This window comes from Mustela erminea, chromosome 1 (genome assembly GCF_009829155.1).
Source record: "Mustela erminea isolate mMusErm1 chromosome 1, mMusErm1.Pri, whole genome shotgun sequence".
Lineage (NCBI taxonomy): Eukaryota > Metazoa > Chordata > Mammalia > Carnivora > Mustelidae > Mustela > Mustela erminea.
The window spans coordinates 90,117,879-90,130,096 of NC_045614.1; the positions used below are offsets into that span (position 1 = coordinate 90,117,879).

A 12,218-nucleotide genomic window follows, 5' to 3' on the forward strand; every position below is an offset into this window, starting at 1 on the left:
TGTGAGGTGTGTGTGTATATATGTCTCTGGATGGATGACTGTTTGTGTGTATATTTTGGAAGAGGGGTGAATTTACATGCACACGGCTTTACTGGGAGGGCTCTACTTGCATGAGAGTGAGCTCGGCCTTAAATTTTGAGCCCTAGGCACCTAGGGTGCTTGCCTCACCCTAGACCTAGTTTAAAGAGGCTGCCAAGAAGAGCAAAAGATCACAGAGGGGGCACCTGGATTTGAACCAGGGACCTCTTGATCTGCAGTCAAATGCTCTACCACTGAGCTATACCCCCTGATAGCAATGAGCTTCACATAAACACTTATTTCCCTTTTATGAGTTACATCATCCTTCATAAATACCTTTTACAGCTGAGATTCTTCTTGGGTTTAAATTCATCCTCAATTCCCTTCCAGTCACACACCAGCTCCCAGAACACGTATGCTCGTTCTCTTCCCAGCACCTAAAGCTCAGTGTAATTCTCAGTATAATTTTCCGGTTTTTAAAATACACTACCAACTGCCCAGAAATCTCTGGGCACATCTATTAATTAGTGTTTTTCCCCACACCCACGTCAATGAATGTTTTAAATATCATGAGTCACTAACGAGTATTGATTGGACAGGGAGGGAACCTTAACGGGGTATCCAGAAACTTCAGAGGTTCCGGCAAAACTCTGAAATTGTAGGCAGATGTGTGTATGTGCACGTATTGGATATTGTGTATGTTTTTTATCACATTTTCAAAGGGCAACTCAGGATAATCTGTCACAGTTTACAGTCAAACAACGACAACAATAAGGTATTCCCAAGTCCAAAATTCATCTTTAATACCTCTAATGCCCATTCCCTTCAATTCCAGCCTGAGGATTTTTAATCTTGTGTATCTTTGAGACGGAGATGAAAGGCCAAGGGAATCTCTGCCATTGCAACAAATCCTCCCAGCGCAGGCCTGTCACCTCCATGAAGCTGGGGAGGGAACAGAGCTGGAGCCTCAGCTCACCAGCCCTCGGAGATCCCAGATACTCCTTCCCAGCCACTCCCCTCTGAGGCCCTACAAGAACCTCAGATTTCATATCCGTTGTGCCCCAAAACAAACGTGCCACCTTCTGGCCCAAACCTGCACCTCTTCCTAATCTTGCTTTGTTGTCATAATAACAGCTCATATTTACCAGACACCTGCCAGACATAGTACTAAAGGGTCTGCCCATAACTTCCCAGGAGATCATTACAGAAATGCCATAAAACATGTATTAATATGCCCATATGGATTTTACAGGGAGGGAAACTGAAGCACAGAGCGGTCACACAGATAGAAGGTACCAAGCCTGGGGTTCTGGTGCAGCCTCGGAGCTCAGCGCCAGGCCTGCCTCCCTAACCACACCATCAGCCTCCTCCCCATCTTGGTTGCTGACACCACCGTGTACTCAGTCATTTGGTCAAAACATGGACAGCCGTGGGCTTCTCTCACCTTCTCTTCTCCAGCTCCAGCTAATCTCTGGGTATTGCTGATTTTAGCACTGACGTCACTTAGGTCCATCCCCGCCCCTACACTGGCAATGCCACCACCCCCTAAATGGCCTTCCAGCCTACACCGCTCACAGCCGCCCCCCTGGGGCTCCCACAGCAACCTGTTTAAAATGGAGTCTATCTAGGTCACGGCCCTTTAAATGCCTTCCCTAGAAACTCCGAGTCACTTGGCACCAGGGGCAGGTTTCTTTTCACGTGGATCCTATCTGCCTCTTCAACTTCATCTGCTGACACTCCCGTATCTTGCTGTGAGCTCTCGCTGCCCCCACCAGCCTTGGCCCAGGCAGCTTAGTCTGCCTGCAACTCAGCCGCCCCTGCAACTCACGGCCCTTTCTCCGCTCCCTTTCAGTCCTATGAAATATCATTCAGCTTTGAAACTGGGACTTGCCATTAGCAACTCAAGGAAGCCTCCCTTAACCTCCCCTCCTCTGGATGGAAGGCATGGTTGCCTCCTCTGCGTGCCCCACATTGGCACAGCTCCCTTTCCCTCTGATTGTGTACTTCCGGGCCTGCTTCCTGGTGGAGAGTGCACTGACGCCAGGGGCCATGCCTTAGTCACCTTTGGGTTCCCGCTTTGCACAGTCCTGGCTCACAGTCGGTGCATTGTGCTATTCAGGCTCTTCTAGAGATGCAATGTGGCCTGGGCTGCGGGCAGGGGTTGGACTCAGACAATAGTCTGACCTCTGGCCTGCACCTGGGTTCTGAGTGAAGGCACCCGCAGTGGGAGTGTGGGGCTGAAGGAGAGGACTGAGGGGTAGAAAGGTAATAGAGATTCCCTGAGCTTTAGAGCAGGGAAAGAGTGCAGCTCCCCAGCAGTGTTTTGTGAATGAAGACTTACTTTCCTAGGGTGCTGCCACAGTGTGGGCACAGTCACTAAATCGCTGGGTTGACCCTGCAGCCCAAAGTTTCTAAAACTAGATGGACAGTCCTGGCACCTTGGGAGAATCGCTGAGTGGAATTTTGTCACACAACTTTTAACACTAGAATGGTACGAGTAACATCATGAAGTCACTGAGAATGTGTGTTCTGAGTCCAAATCCTAGACCTTCTCTTTGTATATTTTCAACCATTAGCCAATTACCAAGAGTCTCCAAGTCTTTCTATCTCCTCATGTAAAATGAAGATACTGATGGTATGGTATGTATCTTGTACAATTTTGGAGAGAAATGGAGGACAGAACTGATGTAAAGAATTCAGACTGGTGCCTGGCATATACACAAAGGACACTAGTTATCATTCTGCCATGAGTTATGGAAAATAACAGAGCCAAAGTTAATTCATATTCTCCTGAAGCAAAAACTTAAATGTATAGGGGGCACCTGGATTTGAACCAGGGACCTCTTGATCTGCAGTCAAATGCTCTACCCCTGAGCTATACCCCCAGTGATATAAGCTTGTTTTTATAGTCTATCTCTCTCTCAACTCGCTGGTTCTGAAACCTCCAATGAATGACTCAGGGGAGCTATAATTAGAGAGAATGCTGCCTGGAAGGCGTCTGGGCATTACAAGCGTTAGAAGAAGTTTATTATGAAAAAAGACAGGAGTCCCGAGAATGAAGCTCTTGGAGCCCAGAAACTCTTCTTAGACTTCCCAATTCCCAGACTGCCCACCCTATCTCACATAAAGCGAATCTGCCAGGTAAAAATCATCAGGGTTTCCACAAATGGCAACATCAATATAATGCCGATGACTGGATTCTTGTCACACTTCCTTTAGAGCCGGGGCTCCTAGCAACTGAGATTCTCAGTCCTCTTCATGACTTCACAGAACTAAGCTCATAACAAGCCCTCAAAAGGTATTTGTTACATTAAATTGATTCTGGAAAAAAATATGCATAAATAATATAATGGGTGTGATTTAGCTTTTCCAAGCCACGACTGTAAGATGATTTTAATCTTACAAAAACAGATGGTCAGTGAGTTACATTCTTATGTAACATAACTTGCCCAGAACTTGGAATATTGTCAACTCCAAAAGGTCATTTGATGAAGAGAAAAACGGCTCCAAACAAGAGCCTTTAATCAACTAAGTAAATTATTTATCCTGGTCCTACCTACCACCAAAGTTTCCTTTTCAACTTCCAAACACAACCTCAATTAAAGTCACGTATATTTTGTGGCTTTATATGAAGACATCTCTCATCCTAATTGTTCAAGTCCATCTTATGGAAATCTTGCGTGTTTAAACCTATTGAGAAGTCTCTCTTCTGCTGATTTCTCAGACCACATACTTTTTTCAGGTCTTTTCAAAGGATCTTAAGTTTGGGCTGACTATTTTGTGTAAGGGCTGTGGTTGGTTGGGAGTTCAGGAAAGGGGAGAAACTCCATTCTATTCTTTTTCTCCTCTGCCCCAGGTTGGATTTGAGGGCCCAGAAAGGAATCACAATGCACGATTTGCTCATTGTTTTTTTCTCACCTGAAACATCAGTAGAGTTGAGATTTTAGCAGCAATAGATGTAATGTGTGCTTCATATCTAAGAACCAACACTGAAAAGGATTTGGAAATCATTTATCCCAACCACTTCTTTTGCAGACCAAGACACAGATGGAGGAAAACTAAAGACCCTTGTTTGTTTAAAGTCACAGACATATCTGAGTGGTTCATTTCGTTAAGTGTCCGACTCTTGATTTCAGCTCGTCATGATGATCTTAGAGTCCTGGAATCAAGCCCTGCATTGGGCTCTGAGCTCAGCAAGGAGTCTGCTGGAGATTCTCTCTCTCTTCCCCTCTGTCCTACCCTGGCTCACTCTCTCTCTTTCTTAAATAAATGGATGAATCTTCAAATAAAAAAATAAACAAACAAACAAACAAAGTCACAGACATACCAAAGCAAGATCAGAACCAAGGTTCCACCTACTACCAGCTCCTTGGAGAACCCCAAGCCAGATATAATGTGTGACTGTTTGTGGGATAAATATCAAATTTACTGTCAACTGAAATAAAGAGGGGAAAATGAAAAAGAACAAAGGCCTTTATTTGGAGTATCAGAGTTGCAATTAGGGGCTCACAGATTCCAGATCGAGTAGTCAGAAAAGGGTCCTGCTCCTGTGGGGAAAGTACAGGATTTTGTGAGAAAGCAGCAGGGGGTAATCACATGATTTAGACAAAGAAGAGAAGAAAAGAAACTGCTCACTTGGTGCTGACCAGTTGAGCTGCTTTCTATCTTATTGATTCCTTTATTGAAGCTGTCAAACAAAACTGTCTCTCATATGTACCAACCAACTTCACTGTCCTCCTATGATCCAAATGCCAGTGGCTCTGTCGAAATTTTATGAGCATCTACTTGTAAACCAATTGCTGCTTCTAGCCCAGCTCAAGAGTTCATTATTTGAGGGGTGCCTGGGTGGCTCAGTGGGTTAGGTCCTCTGCCTTTGGCTCGGGTCATGGTCCCGGGGTCCTGGGATCGAGCCCCACATCGGGCTTTCTGTTCAGTGGGGAGCCTGCTTCCCCTCTCTCTGCCTACCTCTCTGCCTGCCTCTTGGCCTACTTGTGAGCTCACTCTGTCAAATAAATAAATAAAATCTTTAAAAAAAAAAAAAAAAAGAGTTCATTAGTTGAAAAGGAAAATATGGCCTCTAATGTCCAGAAATGTTATCCAATTCCACATTATATGTAAGTAGACTAAATATCCTGTTTTGCTGTGGATTCTCCTGGTTTCAGCACTGAGGGTCTCATGTTCCATGAACTCCCCCAGGAAACCGGCTTTCATTGGTTACCCTACATATTATCTTATTTTTTCTCATCTACAGTATTTCCCAAACTGAATCATTCACTTTCCCCTATCACAAGGTCTACCATACCGGTATTTACTTACTATTTGTCTTGAAATCAACCTACCATTTTTTTTTTTAAATTTTTACTTCATCCTATGCAAAAATATCCTTGAAATCATGCCAATTGTATTTCCTTCTACTACACATCAAAATAAATACAAAGCTATTGAAATGTGTTAAAATTGTATTAAACACATATTGCACTTATAATTTGCCATGCATGGTTCTAAGCACTTTACAAATATTAATTCACTTAATCCTTAAAACAACTCAGTGAGAGGAGAACTGTTACCACTTTTATAATGAGGAAATTGAGGCATAGTCAAGTTCAATACCTTACCCAAAGTCACACAGCTGGTAAGTATGTCCATGTGTCCCCAAAGTCATCTTAGAAACCTCAGAGGTAGCCACAGTGTGATGGTTTTAGAGTGCCCAGACATTTGACCAAACATTGTTTTTTATGTGTCTGTACAAGATTAACATTTTGAATCAGAGATCAAATAAAGCAGATGGATTCTCCCTTTTTGGATGGGCCTCATCCAATCCACTGAAGGCCTGAAGAGAAGAAAAAGTAACAGGGACCTCCTCCTGCCTGATCTCCTTGAGCTAGGGCATTAGTCTAGTCCTGCCTTCAGAATCAAATAAAAATATCAGCTCCTGGGTCTTGAGCCTGCTGTCTTTCTGCCTGGTACTCACACCATTTTGTCTCAGGTCTTTGGACTCAGACTGGAACTACCTATCTGCTCTTCTGGGTCTTCTGCTTGGTGACCATGGATCTTGGGACTTTTCAGCTTCTGTAATAAATCTATTTATATAGCTGTTGGTTCTGTTTCTCAGGAGAACCCTAGTATACACAGCAGACTCTGGGAAGAATAGTTGGGCCTGCACTGGCCTTGAGGATACTGGACATATTTGTTGAGCTTTCATATACCTCAAGAGGCAAAGAACACCACCACCTGCCCTACCTACAAGCTAGGGGATCAGGAAAGATGGTTGAATTGACCTAACTTCTCTTCCCTTTATCATTACATCAAACATGTGAACTGGTTCTCATTGTCAAAACATAAGGAAAAGTTAATATGTGTTTTAATCAAAAGGTATACAAGCCAGGGTGCCTGGGTGGCTCAGTGGGTTAAGCCACTGCCTTCGGCTCGGGTCATGATCCCAGGGTCCTGGGATCGAGCCCCGCATGAGCAAGGAGTCTGCTTCCCCCTCTCCTTCTGCCTGCCTCTCTGCCTACTTGTGATCTCTCTCTGTCAAAAAAAAAAAAAAAAGTATACAAGCCAAACAATCTCACCTGAGCTCCAAAGCCCATCAAAGATTTACATCAAAGCTACAGGAGAGGAGGAGATGACAGCACAAGACATCTTGCAGAAACCCCGGGAAAATTGTGGCAATGATTCAAAATATGTTCAACCACAGAGTTTTAGAAACTGAGCCTTCCTCATATTTCCAGATCCCATAGGACTATCTCATAAGGGGATGAATTAGAATTTAAGTTTCAGTAATCAGACAGCTCTTTCCCCTTATATTAAGGATTTCCCCTCCTTATATTCCTTCTTAGTTGAATTTTTTTTCATTTTTTCATCCTCAGGTTTCTTGACTCAAAAATGGGGATGTCACCATTAGAAGATCTCCTTAATCTTTTCCAATCCCAACAATATGTGACTCACAAATTCAAAATTTAACTTCTAGTCAAAAATATGAGAATGGTCCAAAGGTGGCAGAAAAAAGTGATTAAAAAGAAAGGGAAGGGGCACCTGGGTGGCTCAGTGGGTTAAGGCCTCTGCTTTCAGCTCGGGTCATGATCCCAGTATCCTGGGATTGGGTCCCATGTCGGGCTCTCTGCTAGGTGGGGAGCCTGCTTCCCCCTCTCTCTTTCTCTTTGCCTGCTTCTCTGCCTACTTGTGATCTGTCTGTCAGATAAATAAATAAAATCTTTAAAAACTATAAAATAAAATAAAAAGAAAGGGAATATGTTACTGTGGGCACAAGATTTATCATCAGCCTTATTACCCTAATTTTTCCTCATTTCATTCCGCACAACATTTTTTCTCTTATAGATACCTATGTTCTAGCAAAAGACGCTCAAAGTCACTAATCATAAGAGAAATGCAAACCAAAACCATAATGAGATACCACTTTACACCCCTTAAGATGGCTACTATGAAAAGAATAGAGAATAACAAGTGTTAATGAGGTTGAAGAGAAATTGGAACTCTCCTGCAGTGTTGATGGGAATGTAAAATGGTGCAGCCTCTATGGAAAGCAGTATGGTGGTTCCTCAAAAAAATTAAAAATAGAACTACCATATGACCCAGCAATACTACTTCTCATACATATTCCAAAAGGATTCAAAGAAGAATATTAAAGAGATATTTGCACACCCATGTTCCCTGCTGCATTATTCACAGTAGCCAAGAGGTGGAATCAACTGTTAATCAGTAGATGAATGGATAAAGAAAAAAAAAAAAAAATATATATATATATATATGTATAAATATACAATGGAATATTATTCAGCCTTGAAAAAGAAGGAAATCCTACCATTTATGACAAAATGGATCTACCTGGAGGAGTATATGCTAAGTGAGATAAGGCAGACACAGAATGACAAACAATGCATGATCCTACTTTTACAAGGAAGGTAAAACAGCCAAACTCATGGAACTGGAGAGTACATAGAATAGTGGTTACCAGGATCTGAGCGGAGGCAGAAATATGGAAATGCCAGTGATAGGATAGTTTTAGTTTCAGTTAGGCCATATGAGTAAGTTCTGGAGATATACAGTACAACATAGGGCCAAGAGTTGACAATATTGTATTGTATACTTAAAAATTTTCTCAGACAGTGGGTCTTATGTTAAGTGCTCTTACCACAAAAGGAAAAAGTCTATTAAGATAGATAGATAGATAAAATTTTAGAAATAAAGGGGGTGAGAGGAAACTTGGAGGTAAGGTGAGGAATGCTTATAACCTTGAATGTGGTGATAGTTTCATGAGGTTGTACTTATTTCCAAATTCATCAAGTTGTATACATTATACATGATACCTTTTTTATGTCAATCATACTCAATAAAGTGGTTTAGGAAAAGAAAGAAAAAAATAGTTGTCAAGGGCTGGGGGAAAAAAGGAATTAATGTTTCAGTTTTGCAAAATAAGGAATTTTTAGAGATCTATTGCCCAACAATGTGAACATACTTAGCACTAATGAACTGTACCCTTAAGAATGATTAAAATGGTAAATTTAATGTTATGTGTTAAAAAAAAAAAAACTGTGCCCCAATATTACAAAGAAATTGAGTAATGAAACAAGCCACATCAAAAACAAACAAACAAACAAACAAACCACCAACACACACCTACTGTAGAAATGGCAGGCAACATAAGCACTTACATCTCTTGATGGGAAGCTACTCCACAACCTCCAGCTTAGTAAACAGATTTTGCCCGATTCATGGACTAAGACAAATTCTTCCTCTAACTCAACAGCAAACCCAAATGTCTCTGTCTGCTCCCAGCAGGGCCTGCCACCACCTGGCATTCTTTATTCCCCAGATGGTCACTGCATCATTTATTTTAGCCCCTTTTCATTATTCAATTAACAAAAAAACAAAATGAAGCTAATATTATAGCCTATTTTCTGTTCTTGGAAAAGCAGCCTCGGGATTTAGCCCCACAGTCAAACCTGCAAATCCACCTGACCTGTGCTCAGGATTCCTACTCTGTCCATAACCCATGTAGGGAAGTCATTCAAGTTTGTGTTGAGCCTTCAGCCAGGTGAAAGAAAGTTGGGGACTGGTACATGTTAGTTTCACTTAAATTGTGGGGTGGGGGGATGTCCCAGTCAAAGGACACCAACTTGGATTGTCATGGAGAAAATCAGCCAAATGATATTTTTAGTAACTGCTTTGCAGTTCACATCTCCAGAGCTTTCAAGGGAAAACCACCTGTTCTGCTATACTCTTAGGTCACAGAAAAGGTTGTTTTTTACTTTCAAACTCACTCTCAAAATCATTGTCTCCTTCTCCCCTTCTCTCTTCCCTTCTTTCTTTCTCCCTCTCAAAGCAATCTAGATTCACTCTCTCAGGGTTCAATTTATTCTCTAAATGAAACAATGGCCTTTTTACAAGGTCCATTCAAGCTACTCAGATTACAGTGTTTCAGGCAGAAGTTAAAATTGCACATACAAATGTGCCTTATTTATTTGAAAGTTTGTTCCCTACAAGTTACTGTGTGACAAACATAGTCCTGTGTCCTTCTATGAACACCTTTGCTAATTTGCTTCATGAAATATTGTCTTGCTATCATATATTGCCCTCTCTACATCTTCCCAAAAGTCGTCCAAAAATAGCCAACCTGACAGGAATCTCTTTGACATCAGTCTTGGCAATATTTTTCTAGATATTTCTCTGCAGGCAAGTAAAAGTAAACTATTGGGACTACACCAAAATAGTTTTTGGACAGTGAAGGAAACCATCAAAAAAAAAAAAAAAAAAAGACAATCTACTGACTGAGAAAAGATATTTGTAAATGATACATCCAATAAGTGGTTAATATCTCAAATATATAAAGAACTTCTACATGTCAACGCCAACAAACAAACAAACAAATAATTTGATTTTAAAATGGGTGGAGAACCTGAATAGACATTTCTCCAAAGAAGACAACCAGACGGCCAACAGACTCATGAAAATATGCTCAAGATCACTCATCATCAGGGAAATACAAATCAAACTACAATGATATATCACCTCACACCTGTCAGACTGGCTAGAATCAAAAAGACAAGAAACAACAAGTCTTACTGAGAATGTGGAGAAAAAGGAACCCTCATGAACGGTTGGTGGGAATGCAAACTGGTATACCCACTGTGGAAAACAATATGAAGTTTCCTCAAAAAATTAAAAATAGACATGCCATACTATCAATAATTCCACTACCGGGGGTGCCTGGGCGGCTCAGCCAGTTAAGTATTTAACTCTTGGTTTTGGCTCAGGTCATGATCTCATGGGTGGTGAGATCCAGCCCCACATCAGGCTCTATGCTCAACAGGGAACCGGCTTGAAGATTTGTTCCCTCTGCCATCTCACCCCCTCTCCCATGCTCTCTCCCTCTCTCTCTCAAATAAATAAATAAATCCTTAAATAATAATAATAATATAATAATAATTCCACTACTGGGTATTCACACAAAGAAAACAAAAACACTAATTTGAAAAGATATATTCATCCCTATGTTTATTGCAGCATTATTTACAGTAGTCAAGATATGGAAGCAACCTAAGTGACCACTGATAGATGAGCGGATAAAGAAGATGTGAGATATATATGTCTCACATCTTCTTTATATACATATGTGTGTGTGTATATATATATATATATATATATACACACATATACATACATATATATGTAATGAAATAATACTTAGCCATAAAAAGAATTAGATCTTGTCATTTGTGACAACATGCATGAAACTAGAGAGTATTATGTTAAGTGAAATAAGTCAGAAAAAGATAAATATTATATGATTCACTTATATGTGGCATCTAAAAGAACAAAACAAAACAAAAAAGAACAAAAAAAGCAGGAACAAGCTCGTTAATAAGAGAACAAACCGTCAGTTGCCAAAGGGAACAGAGTAAGAGAATGGACAAATGGGTAAAGGGGAAAGGAAACACAGGCTTCCAGTTTCTGGAATGAAGAAGTCATGGGGATGAAAGCCACTGCATAGGGAATAGAGTCAGTGGTATCATAATAGCATCGCATGGGGACAGATGGCAGTCACACTTGTGGTGAGCACAGCATAACATACTGAGTTGTGGAGTCACTATGTTATACACCTAAAACTAATGTAACATTGTGTATCAACTGTGCCTCAATAAAAAAATTTAATTAAATAAACTTAGCCAACCTGCCAATTGTTTGGATGGCGCACTGAATATATGGTTATTGGGAGGATAAAGACAATAATTTAATTCATAGATGTGGTGGCTTGAATGAAATCAACTGAGCTAAGCTGGAACTGCAACTCCCAGAATTCCTTTCTCTGCATGGTGCTGGGCTAGGGTTGCCCCCCCCACCCCAAAGAGAGTGCAGGAGATACAAAGGTGGAGGGAAGTGTTCACATTGAGATAGAGGGAGCTAGGGCAGGTGCTGTTGTGGTTCACTCGTATTCACTGGTTTCTGGGCCCATTTTATTGGTTTTGGGCTGTCCAGGCCCACGGTTCTGCCACTTCCTGCTGGACCTCCTCCTCAGCTTCTCTGAATCCTGGGCCACATTTATGAACAGCTTTGGGGTGAAACGTGCCAGCAGCTCACCCACATCATTGAAGATGGAAGTCTGAAGACACAGAGAGACTGGTAGGGGTTCCAGTTTGTCCTTTCTCTTTCCCACTTCATATCTGTCTTCACTCTCAAACTGCTCACCTCAGGCCCAGCACCAGATCCAGGATACCAGACTAATGTATATTGTTCAGTTAGCTCCCACAACTGCATAAGGTCCTCTATAATAAATCCTTTATATCACATATATGGTTCTGATTCAATCCTAATTACTGGAGAAATAACTCAGCAAACACCACATGGAAGCTGAAATTCTTAGCTCTGACCAAATCATTCTTTATAATGGCATTCTCCCTTACCATTACCTGTACATGCCTGTTTAGGGTCACTTTATATCTGAAATCAGCCCTGTGTATATATATCAAATCATAATTTCTTACTCTAAATATATAGTTTTTTTTCTTTCTCATTAAGCTTTATCTAGCAGTAACTGAAAACTTCAATCTAAGAATCTCCCCTTTATGTTATGGAGAAGAACACTAGCTAGCTGTTAACTCCAGCTTCATTCAATCAGACCTTTGGGCAAGCCCCTGAATCTCTTTCGATCCTCCAACCTTTATCTGCAGAGAGAAAGAGCT

The 12,218-nt window shown here is 41.2% G+C and overlaps 2 non-coding genes across 2 annotated transcripts; both read right to left on the reverse strand.

Moving 5' to 3' along the window:
* Nucleotides 1–215: 215 nt before the first annotated feature.
* Nucleotides 216–287, reverse strand: TRNAC-GCA. Its single transcript has one exon. It is a non-coding gene; the product is annotated as a tRNA-Cys (tRNA).
* Nucleotides 288–2,831: 2,544 nt separating this feature from the next.
* TRNAC-GCA lies at nt 2,832–2,903 on the reverse strand. Its single transcript has one exon. It is a non-coding gene; the product is annotated as a tRNA-Cys (tRNA).
* Between the last annotated feature and the right edge of the window lie 9,315 nt (nt 2,904–12,218).